This window comes from Peromyscus eremicus, chromosome 8a (assembly GCF_949786415.1).
Source record: "Peromyscus eremicus chromosome 8a, PerEre_H2_v1, whole genome shotgun sequence".
In the NCBI taxonomy this organism is placed as follows: Eukaryota; Metazoa; Chordata; class Mammalia; order Rodentia; family Cricetidae; genus Peromyscus; species Peromyscus eremicus.
In genome coordinates, this window is record NC_081423.1 from 54,403,424 (window position 1) to 54,416,334 (window position 12,911).

General features: G+C 44.1%; 1 pseudogene; it reads right to left on the reverse strand.

The window, feature by feature from the left end:
* Positions 1-12,617, reverse strand: part of LOC131917009 (NACHT, LRR and PYD domains-containing protein 1a-like) — a 56,459-nt pseudogene extending 43,842 nt beyond the window's left edge.
* Positions 12,618-12,911: the final 294 nt, after the last annotated feature.

Here is a 12,911-nt window from a genome sequence, read left to right on the forward strand (position 1 = left end):
AAGAAAACTCTTCACTGTCCAACTGCTTCTGTGCATTCAAACCAGAGAGCTGGAGAGATGGTTCAGCGGTTAAGAGCACATACTGCTCTTCTAGGGGACCTGAGTTCAATTCCCAGAACCAACTTCAGGCAGCTCATATCCACCTGTAACTCCAGTTCTGGGAGATTTTGACTCCTCTGGTCTCTGAGGGTACCGGACTCACAAATACTAGCGGTTCTCAACCTGTGGGTTGTGACTTGTGTGTGTGGAATGTGTCTAATGACCCTCTCACAGAGCTTGCCTAAGAACATTGGAAATATCAGATATTTACATTACAATTCCTAACAGTAGCACAATTACAGTTATGAAGTAATGAAAATTAATTTTATACTTTTGGGTCACCAAAACATGAAGAGCTGTATTAAATTGTCACAGCATTAGGAAAGTTGAGAACCACCTACATATAAATAAACAAGATTAACATAATAATAACAACAATAATAGAATTGAAGGTCTAACAGAGGGAAGTCCCAGGGCACATGCCTGTTGGACTTCTGTTGGCTGGAAGAACCAGAAGATTCTGGATACAGGGATTGGGAGCCTCCATGGTTCTCTGAGCCCATGAAGGGCACCGGCCAGCAAACTCTGGGAAGTTCCTCTAGAAACTGGCTGTGGGCTGTGCTGGGGAGGTGGAAAAACAGGATAGGGAGAAGTTCAGAGACAGCATGAAGGAGCTGATTGGAAGACGAGGTTCTCCAGGGCTGTAGTTTGAGGCTTTCGAGCTTGTGTGAAACTGTAGTGCAGGGGAAACAGCACCATTTCTGGTACAGAGGACTATCTCAGGTTCCTGTAATGAAACCTAGTGACTCTCCAGGGCTCCAGCCTCTTTCTGTTCTAGACCTTTCCCCAACTCTGCCTTTGTCTGAGTCTTGCCTCAGCTTGGGCCCAACCAAGTATTACTTCTTTTTCAGGCCTCAGAAAATCATCCTGAGCCATTCAATAAAGTGGTACCTCTCACAACATGACATTCTCACAATACTGTTGACTCCACAGCCTTCAGCAGAGCCTGTCAGTACAGAGTCATATGCTGGTGGTTGATCTGTGTCTCTCTCTTTCCACACAGCTTCAGGAGGACAGAGCCATGTGTGTTTGTCATTGTATTCTTAGGGCCTGTAATAGTACTTGGCACACAGGGGTCCTGATATGAATGCATGCACAGATTCATGAATGAATAAATGATTGAAGTCCTGTTCTGGAGTAAGGCAAAACTTGGAGTCTGTTAGGATAATAGTCTTCTTAATATAAGATTGCACTCAGCCCAGCTACCTACCTGGTATTATCTTTGTTTTTACATATGTACATTTTATGTCATTACAATTCACAAGGTGGATATGACGTTCCATTTGATAGATGAGGAAACTGAGTTTTAGAGAAGACAGTGACTTGCTCAAGTCATGAGGTATAAGTGGCACAGCTGGTCAGGAGCCAGGCTGACTGTGCATTATCTGTCCCTTTTCTTTTCTATAATCTTGTGTTCTGCATACCTCCATGTCCTTTCCTCTGCCTCCTGCCCAGAGGGAATCTCAGGGTTTTACTTACCACAGGATTCTGAGTTTGCAGGCAGGATTCCTGAGTGCCTTACACAGCAGCCTCACACCATGGTCTCCCAGGTCATTCAGCTGCAGGTCTAGCTCAGCCAGGCTGGTGCTGGCCTTGAGCACTGAGGCCAGGTCCACACAGTGTTTGGATGTGAGGCCACAGTTGACAAGCCTGCATGGAAGATGCTCACCATTAGCTTCTCCAGGGCTCACTGCTCTTGGGAACTCAGCTCAGATCTACCTTTGTGAGCCCTGGTGTGCTGTGTTAGCAGTGTTTAGCTCTCTGGAGTGCCTTTTCTAGTCTGGGTGGATAATTCCATGTTTCCCACAGCTGAGCAGCAGGAGCAATGGAGTACAGGTTGGGCACCACTGCTCTACTGTGACTGGCCGTGGCAGAGCTCCACAAGGCCCAGGACAGCTCCCTGTTATATTCAAGAGTTATCCAAAGAGAAATTCACCAGCCATAGATTGGGGCATGATCTCACTTGTTATGTGAAATCTTAGTAATGATGGAGTCCATACAAACAGAGTAGAAGGCTGGTTATAAGGGCAGAGAGCAGGAGGGAATGGGGAGACGCCATTGCCTGGGCCTGGAGCTTTCTCCTCTCCTGCTTCATTTAGCCTCTTCCTCTGTGTTCTTCACCTCTCCTGTAGTCACTTCTGTAGTAGGTTTGCTCCACTGATGTCCTCATTGGGCTGATGACAGTGACATCCTTGATTAATATCAGTCTTCATGATCCCCAAGAACAGAATCCCATTTGTTTATCATAGCCAATCTGGCATGTCACAGGTATAGTCAAGACAGTTTGGTGAATATTTGGTGAATACCAATCCTCACCCTAGACTCAGGTTTTGTATAGGGTCTCCATTCCATCCTTCTCTGCTTCAGGGGAGAACCCAGACCAGACTCACCATAATGTCCTAAGGTGACATCCAGGGCATCTTAGGGTCCTACAAAGACTCCATAGTGCAAAGTAGCTAATTGGATTTCCACTTAGGTCCAGCTCATCCAGGCTTCCTGTGAACTCAAGAGTGGAGAAGAGAATCTTCCAACTGGTATCTGTGATAGGGTTCCACCTGGACCTGAAGGAGAGAGATATGGGGTGGGGGAGGCAATGAGGGATGTGAGTCATGTGTGCACGGTGTGAGATACACAGCAGATTAGATTTCTGTCTGCCTGAGCACCAGGACTCAATATGCCATCCCCAGGATTCACCAGCTTCTACATGCTCCTTTGCTCTGACATCTGGATCCTGTCCCCTGGGTGGTTCCCCATCTACATCCTTATCATAGCACATTGTGTTCTCATTTTGTGTGTCTGTTTCTGACTCAGTATAGGTGTCCCACATGGTATGAACTGGTGGCTGGCATCTTTTATTTTTAATCTACAGTATTAATCACAAAGCCTGGCACAAAGGAGGCCCTTGGTAACTCAGACAGTCTTCTTCCTTTTGATGTGAATGTACCTGCTTTCCTTTAGAACAGAGTTCTAGAGTCTCATGAAGGAAAACTGGAAAGGGGAGGTTGTAAGAGAGCTCATCAGAGATGGCTAGCCTGACTGTGATGGGATGTTGAGCATGATTATAACCAATCCAGATGTGCTGGTTCACATGTTCCCTACATCTTTACAAGAATAGAAGACTGCAGAGAAGGGAGAGAGAATGAGAAAAAATGGAGGAAGAGAGAGAGAGAGAGAAATCAGCTCAGAATGGTAGTGCATTCCTTTAATGTGAAAAACCAAGCATATGAAGTCAGGAAAATAGTGAGTTCTAGGGCAGCCTAAGCTATAAATCTGAAGGGGCTGGGAGCAACTCCAAGCCTGGCCTGTGCAACATTCTACTCCAAACACTACAAACAAACAAAACAACAAACTTGAAAAACTACAACTCCAGAAACACAGTTGAACAGTGGCCACCTTGAACTAAAACAAAAAGTGTGGCTATTTACTTCCAATTTTACAAAACCAAAGAATGTCAAGGAAACCAAATACTAAACATTGAAGGATAGTGTTTTTTTTAAAGACTTTATTTATCTTTTACTTTATGTGTACATTGGTATTCCTGCTTGTCTCTGTGCATTATATACATGCAGAAGCCTGCAGAGGATAGAATCAGAGCTTTGGATCATCTGGGATGGTAGTTAAAGGTGGTTGTGAGCCATCTGATGTGGGTGTTGGGAATGGATCTACATTCTCTACAAGACCAGCAACTGGTCTTAACCATGGAACCACTCCTCCAGCCCTGAAAGTTTTGATGCATGGCTAGTATTTACACTGACTGAAAATGGAGTTTCAGCATGTACTATTCAAAAATCCTGAGATGCTATTAAGAGTCTCATACATAGAAGCTGCTCACTCTGCTCCCTCTGATACCTTAATTCCCTGGGCTGGTCCTCTCCGTTCCCTTGGCTTTGGCCAGTCTCCACCTCTGAAGTGTTTCCCTTGTGAGTGATGGCCTCCTGCTTCTCTCCCTGCCTTGTCTGGCTGACATTTCCTCTTAACTTTACTTTCTCACTGGCGGTTGAAGCTTCTCCCTCTTTCATGGGATTGTCCCAGGCTCCTAAGGCCACTGTCCTTTGCAAGCAGGATGGTGTTCCTGGTTTCTCTTTCCTTATCTGGCCTGTCTCTGTACCTACTTAGAATTCCTCTGAAGGTCCACATCAGACCACTTCTGTTTGCAATATCTGCATCATGGTCCTTTAAGGCTCACTTGTTTATAACCATAGACACTTAGTGAAAACCTTAAATGACTAAGAACAGGGAAATAGTCCATTGGCCAAGGTATTCTTCATAGGGAATATCATAATATTATTCAGAATGGTAACTAGACATTTAGTAACAGGAGACAATGGTATTAATTCTGTAAGAAAATAAACATGAATATAAGATAACAGATACATTGTTTCTCAGTTATATTGTAGAAAAGTATATAGAAAAAAAGATTAATAGGTATTCCCCAATTCTTTACTTCATGCTGTGTAGAAAATAGGATCTTGGGATTCCTAAATGAAGTGTTTTGAATGAGATATAACCAAGAGTCACAGCATTTGAATGCTTTGTCCTTGATTGGTGGTACTATTTAAGAGTGCCTAGGAGGCTTTGTGGAAGGAAGTATGTTACAGGGGGCAGACTTTAAGATTGCAAAGTCTTGAGCCATTCCCAGTACACTCTTTCTGCTTCCTGCTTGTGGTTCAAGAACGATCTCTCAGCTGGGTTCCAGTCACATCCTTTCCCTTTTACCACGATGAACCCTGATCCCTCTGGACCATGCCCTCATGGCCATGGTGTTTTATCACAGCAACAAAAAATTAACCAATACACTAGGCAATCTCTCTATCAATGAGTTCCATCCTTAGTCCACAATATTTTGAGACAGTGTCACACTATGTAGCCCAGGCTGGACCAGGACTTCTGACTTTCTTGCCTCAGCCTTCTGAGTTTGGGATGACAGGTGTGCACGACCAAGCTCATTTAACCCAATTCTTAATGATGTCCTCTCTGATAAATGGAATTCTAATAAATGAATTCTAATAAATGGAGGATACTAATTTATTTTGTTTGGATAATTGATACATCCTCACTCTTCTACAACAAGTATGTTTAATAATATAGTATAACAACAACAATAATAACGTCAGTTCAATTAGGTCATCCTAATCATAGAAAATGAGTCATTGAGACAACTTCCCATACGTGTGTAACACAGTTTGATCACGTCTGTGCTCTCTGACCCATTTTCTCTCCTCTCTCCTTCCCATTCTCTAACAGCTGTTCCACTACTTTTAAGTCATTTACTTTTCATGTGGGCTTTTGCTGAGTTGTTCAGATTGGTGTCAAAGCCAGAACTCTAGAAATCTGCTTTAGCCTTCTGAATGATGGGATTTCAAACTTAGACAGTAAGTCCAGCTCAGTTTATCCAGAGAAAAGCTTCAATGTGTAAAAACAGAAGACTCAAAGAAAAACATTTGTTCGCCTGAGAATCTCTCCCTTTCTGGTCCACTTGAGTGAGCATTCCCTTCCCTGATACCTGGTGTGTGCCTGATCATTGCAGGAGTCACACCCTGTGTAATTAGTGTACTTGACTGCCTTAGCTCCAATTCTGAGGCCCCCAATAGCAGCAACTGGATTTTTCCTCCTGCCATGAAATGAGTGCTTACTGAATATTGATGGTGTGAACCATCTAGAGGGGAGATAGATACACCCTGATACTGAGTAACCAATACAGCACAGTGAAAAGGGACCCTGGAAGGGGAAGTCTTTTCTTGTTGCTGGGATTGGCAGGAAATCTTCAGACTGAGTACCAGGGCCATGCTGCCTTCATTGACACATAAAAGAAAATCATCTGGGCAGAGAAAACAGGGACTCTCACACATGTGCATTCTGAGGTGATGGGTGAAGACCTCATGGCCAAGGTCACAGTCATAGGGGAAGGAGGATGGTGCCTGCAGGAGCTGAATGAGCAGTTTCTCAGAGAGAAAGCATGGTAAGAGAGAATCAGTCACTGTGGGCCATTTTACCCTGGGTGGTCCTCACCGAGGCAGAGGGTGAGATAAAAGCTCCTAGCCTCATTGCATAGTCAGGCACAAAGTGGCAAATAGAGAAAGGTGGTCAGATTCAGCAGTTAGATGTCACTGGTGACCTGTATCTTGCTGCCCTGGAACCAGCTAAGAGTGCTGCTGGTGCTCAGAACATGTGTGCTCATGGGATCCACAGGGAAGCTGGAGAGAGGGCTGTGTCTGGATACTCACAGAACCATTCTGGGAGCTGTCAGGGTTGGTCCCCGATGTCCATCCCAATTCAGCTGAAGCCTCTTCACATGGTGGCAGTACTTAATGCAGAAAGTGACCACCATGAGCTCCATGTCTGTCTGGACCACCAGGTGCTTCACATTTGTCTGGAACACTGGGTGTGTCATATCTGTTGGGTCACACACCTTTTTTTCTTGAAGATTGTGCATCACCTGTGTCAGGAACTCTTCATTCTGAGTCTCATAAAAACAATGAAACAACCCCAGAGAATAGAGATGCTGGTGATGGGGCAATGCCCTGGCTTTATCCAGAATTTCCCATAAGGTGTGCAGACGCAAGTGGGTAGTTAAGATCTTCCTCATTTCATCTACCCCTTGTTCACTCAAAAGGCCAAATAAGAAGCGTATGGTGGGTGCCTCAAACAGGTATTGACTTCCATACACATCTATCAGTGTTTCCACAATTCTGTAGATTTCCATATCACCACATTTCTCCTCATTATTCCCCAAGATGCAAAACATTGCTGCAAAGAACTCCTGGAGACACAAATGGGCAAAGCTGTATCTTGGAGAGCTGGGTTGCTTTTGAAGGACACCAATCTTCAGGAAAGGGCAATGACATCCTCAGATAACCCTTGCTCCTGGAGATCTTTCTCACAGAACAGACTCCTTCTTTTGCAGATTCCCTCAGCAGCCAATGAGCAGAGTCCTCTGAGCTGGGTTCCCAGGGCACTATCTGGGAGAGTCTGGAAAAAGTATTTCAGGCAGAGAGCTGTGGTGGTCTGTGAGGTCAGTGAGAGGCTTCCTCTCTGTTGCATCTGCTGCTTCAGGCAAGTGCAGACCAGCCAGGATACCCAGGGCACCATACACAGTGTTGAGAGCACTGGGTTTGATTCAACCAAGCTAAAAGCTGTAATTGCTTTTCTTTTCTTTGTGAAATATTTGTAGATATATTCCTTCCATCCAGATTCAGAGAAACCCAGAACTTCCACCCAACGTGGCTGCCCCAAGGAAGGAATAAACTTCTGGAGAGCTGTGGTCCTAACTGTGAGCAGCAAGGAAGCCCCAGGCAGGATGGATTTCCCAAGCAAACTGCCCAGCAGTGTGTGCACGGGCTGTGGTTGGCTCCAGTGCACACAGAGTGGAGGATCTGGCTTCTCTAACACCCATGATGGCTCATCTATGCCATCCAAGATGAAGAGGAACTTCTCAGGGTGAGACAGGATCTTCCTGATGGGAGACCTGGGTGCAGTCTGGTCTATTGCTATGAGCTCAGCCAGACTCAGCTGTTTGCACTGGGCCAGCTCTCTGCAGCTGAAGTAGAAGACATGCCGGAATTGATTCCTGTAGAGCTGGCCTTCCCCCCACGCTCTCCTCAATCCCAGCAGCCCCTTCTAATACAACTAATTGAGGTCTCTTCTGGGTATCTGGGCTTGGGCGAAATAAGTCTTGGACCTCAATCAGATGTCCTCTCTGTTCTGCTACACATTGATGCCAGCTTTCCCTGACCAAAGTCTCCCAGCCTCTTGGGCAAGATTTTTGTAGAAGTAGTAGCTGTGTGAAATTTTGGAGCAAACCTTCTGTTTCCAAGGACTCTGTGTGGTAAAGATTCCCTCTTCCTTCACTCTGATGGTCTTCTGAAATGATTCCTAAACAAGGGAAGAGAAAGATGGAGCATAGGTGGACACAGTAGTTTGTTCTTCCATTCCTTTCTTTCCTCCTTCTTTTCATTCTTCAGTAACTGGACATGCGTAGGCATCTGCCTACACTGTACAACAGACTGCCTGTGGGCACTGGGTCATTCTGCACAGTGCAGTGCAAAGAATGTGAGCTTTAGAGTAGAAGGTTCTAGTTCAAGTCTTTACTTGCCCTATAATAAGCTGCAAGATCTTCATCCACATACCAGATATTTATAAATGTCTTACTCTGTGCCTGACCTGCTCTTAGGGCTGAGCATAAAGGGTGAGTTCACACACAGCTTTGTCCTCATTCAATCTATGGTATGATCCAGTAGCTCCAATGAGCTCAGTCTTCCCTTCTGTAATTTGGGGGCTGTGGTCTCTACTGCAGAAGGCCATGAAGTACTGTGGAGATTACAGACAATGGAGTCAATGTCTTCTGCTGAGATATCTCATTGGCACACACCCCCCCCCCCATTGCAGTGCTGACAACATCATTCTGTAAGTCCTGAGATTCGTGGTCTGTTGGGATGGTCTTGGGATGCCTTAGAGTTTATAGTCAGGACATGGACCTGTCCCTGTCTTCAGGACTGGCAATCCCAGGCTTATTTTGTACTGCCTTCCAGAGGTCATTGGTAATAAGAAACCTCATTTGTGGCTACTGTTTGGATGTTTTTTTGTCCCCACTGAAACTCATTTGCCAGTGTGCAGTATGGGGAAAAGGATCTAGTGTGAGTGTTTGGAGTCATGGAGGCAGGTCCCCTATTAATTGATTAATACTTTTCTTTTAGGAATGGGCAAGCTTTTGAGGCAAGGGATTCCCTTTCTCTCTTGAAGGTACCCGCTTGCCTATATAATGTTTTTTTCTTAAGCTGAGCAGTCATAGTCTCTATTTGGACTCCAGAACTACAATTTAATATACATGTTCTAAACAAACATACAACAAAAACCCAAACACCACTGAGCATGGTGGTGTAGTCCTGTAATTCATCACTCAGAAGATAGAGGCAGGAGAATTAGGAGCTTAGAGCCAGCTTTTCCATATGGTGAGTTTGGAAACTTCCTAACCTACAATCATCAATTTGTCAATCAATCAATCAATCAATAAATCAATCAATTAATCAATCAGTCAGTCAATCTGTCAATCAATCAAACAACAAGAATAACAAAAGTTTCCCAGTCTCTGTTTCCTGTCCTGCCAATGGAAAAAAACACGAACACACTTGCTCTTGATGTAACCTGCCCCACCGTTCACCACGCACACTTTGCTGGCTTCCTCTCTCCTTCCCTACTCCCCCTTCCTCCAACCAGTGCATCTGAGGAGTCCTCTCTTCACTTATGGACCTGATCACAAATCTCATCTTAGCATCTTTGGAAGAAACTCAATATAAGGCAGATAGGAGGATGCTCCATGGACCATAATCCAAGTTCACACCTCAGCACCTTCTGGTTGCCCAAAATACAAGGCAGCTGCCTGTTCTGTCTTGGCCAAGGTGCTGAAGAAAATTTGGTTAGGATACAAAGTGTAGCATCAGTTCACACAATTAGCCCTTGAGAGACTGGCTTCAGGGGCCAACTTGCTTCTGAGATCAGGATCTACAGATCTGCTTTCATTGTCTTCTGTAGGACGACATCCAACATCTGAGTGTAGCAGGCTAGCCACTCATGTCTGTGGCCAAGGTCTACCTGGCTCAGGCCATGTCTGCCCTAGGTGCAAAGGGATGGCTCAGTTTTTCCTTGGCTATGCTCTCTAACACCTTCCAGCTGGAATGTATCTGTTACCAGGTACACATGTAAATCCTCTTCAGTTCTGTCACACTTCAAAAGCAACTGGGCAGCAAGATGGTTCAGAAGTTAAAGAGCTATCAGCAGAAGCATGTGGACTAGAATTTGGATCCCAGGACACCATGCACATGCTGTGTTTACACTGTGGTCCTCCATCACTTCAAGCTCAGTAAGCCGAGACAGGGATCCCCAGAGCAATATCTCTAGCTAGACTTGCTCCATTGACAAGCTCTGGATGTGGATGATGGGAGACTCTGCCTCAATGAATAAAGAAAGAGCAACTGAGGAAAATTCTCAACATCAATTCAGGGTGTCCACATATACACACAAGTGCAACTTACAACATATGTATGCCCAACATATGCAAATATATATACACATATGTATCCACAACATACACATACATAAAATGAAAAGACGAATTAAAAAAATCTACAGAAAATGGATAGAAATGGGAAATATCCTATTAAGTGAGATAACCTGTGCCTAGGGAGACAAATGCCAAATTTTCTCTGTCATATGTGGACCCTAGCTTGTTATATTTAGATTTATATGTTTAATTTGTTTTTTAAAGTTTACTTTGAGTTAATTTTTGAGAATTTCCTACATACATACTATATTTATATCATTTCCACCCTTCTTTAACTTCTCTACCCCCTCTAACTTCGTGTCCTCTCTTTCTCACTAAGTTTACTTTTTCTTCTTTATTGATTGTTACATACATACATACATACATGCATGCATAAATACATACACACATGCACAAATACATACATTCTCTTGAGTCCATTTAGTGCTGCTAGACTTGTTGACCACTTGGGGTTGGATAACCTACGAGGGACTCATCCCTAGAGAAGACTGAGTCTCTCTCTCTCATCATCTATTAATTGCCTGTAGCTTTTCATCTAGAGGTGGGTGTGGTGGTATTGTGTTCCCCAAAATATTGTGCATCCTAATAAACTTATCTGGGGTCAGAGACAGAACAGCCACTAGATACAAAGGCTAGAAAATGATGGCACTCACACCTTTAATCCTAGCACTCCAGAGGTAGAAATCCCTCTGGATCTCTGTGAGTTCAAGGCCACATTGGAACCGGCCAGGCATGGTGACACATGCCTTTAATCCCAGAAAGTGAGCCTTTAACCCCAGGGAGTGGTGGTAGAAAGCAGAAAGGTATATAAGGTGTGAGGACCAGAAACTAGAAGCATTTGGCCTGGTTAAGCATTTGGCTGGTTAAGCATTCAGGCTTTTGAGCAGCACAGTTCAGCTGAGACCCATTCTGGATGGGGACTCAGAGGCCTCCAGTCTGAGGAAACAAGACCAGCTGAGGAATTGGCGAGGTGAGGTAGCTGTGGCTTGTTCTGGTTCTCTGATCTTCCAATTCACCCCAATGCCTGGCTCAGGTTTGATTTTATTAATAAGACCTTCTAAGATTCATGCTACAGGTGGGACCATGTTAGATTTATTTGGAGTGTCTCTAGAGATCAGGAAACTATAATGAGCCCAAGAGACAGGTAGGAGAAGTGGTCTTAAGTGGTGTGGGCAGAGATCACTTGTGATATGAAAATGGGGTTCAAGGTTGAAGTGAGGATAGAAATGGTGTAACAGGGAAGAGGAGTGTGTGGGGATGAGTTAACCAAAACTAATAATGTTTGGAAGATGGTATGGACACACACCACTTTGTAAGCTAATCATAATATAATTTAAATAATGTAGGCTAGTGAGCAATGGGTGCACTGTGTTTTCCTCAGAAGACATGAGTTATTAACGGGAAATCCCAGTGCTGAGCATGGAGTACCCCCCTGAGAGTTACTAGTCAGAGAGGATGCAGAGACTCCAAAACCAGCAAAGCCTGTTGCTGTTGCTCTTGGTGGTCTACCAGAACTCAAGTTAAGACCCTATTACTGAAGACAGAACATACTTTTGTTACAGGATGTAGGGAAAACAAGTTGGAACAGACATTCAGCTTCTTCCATCCTGGGTAGCTTTTATAGTACTAGGTGTTATGAAGCCACTGAGAAAATCTATGAATGTTATTACCTGGTGGAATCCTGAATTCTGCAATAATGACCTGCCATGCAAGACACTCTCACTGGTGCAACAGTTGCAGGAAGGTCATAGTGTAACCAATTGCTTTCTGATTAGATTTGAGGAATTTCTTTCTTTCTCTGTCTCTCTGTCTCTGTCTCTCTCTTGAGACAGAATTTCTTTGTGTAACAGCCCTGGCTGTCCTGGAACTCACTTTGTATACCAGGTTGGCCTCAGACTCACAGATAACTACCTGCCTCTGCTTCTCGAGTGCTGGGATGCACTACCACACCAAGCTGATTTGAATAATTTCAGATTAGATTTGAACTTCCTGGGAGGGAATTCATGCCTGGTACTGTAAATGTGGTCTAAAGGCCCTGACTCAAGAGGTCCTGGGTCCTAGGGGAGGGCATATTGCTGTTGTTTTGCTAAATGAACATATTGTTAAACTGCCTTCTGAATGTTTGTGTTTATTCCCATAGATTAATGTTTCTTTCAACCTTGTCCAGAGAAGCTTCTCTCTGCAATGGACAGCAACTAATGTAGAGACCCATATTCAAAATGCTGTTTAAGTGTCTGTTGTGTGCTTGGCTCTAAGTGGGATATCTAAGTGGGGTCACCAAGGCTCTGGGAACACTGTAAAAGAGGTGGCAGAAAGAATGAAAGATCTGGAGGACAGGAAGGAGTGTTTCCTGTGAGATGTGTTTTTCTGGATGTTACATGGCTGTTGTGTTCATGAATTCACTACAGCTATAGTTGTTTGTACATGACTTACGCAAGACCAACCCAACAAGGTCAGCCATTATTCTATCAGGCAGCACTAATTAGATTGAGAGGTTTAAAAAACAACAACAATAAAAAAACAAGCAAATCAACAATGACAACAACAAAAACTATACAATGCAAAACAAAATAAAGGGAGAAGACTTGAAAATGGCAGCAGATGTGTTGGGAGGGTGTCCTGGCAGAGTGAGAAGAGAGGAGTTGGGAATGGATACTATAAGCTACAGTATATCGATATATAAACTTTTTAAACAAATAAATAAAACTTATTCTAGACCTGCACTCCCAGACACAGCACCCCACCATTCTGCTCA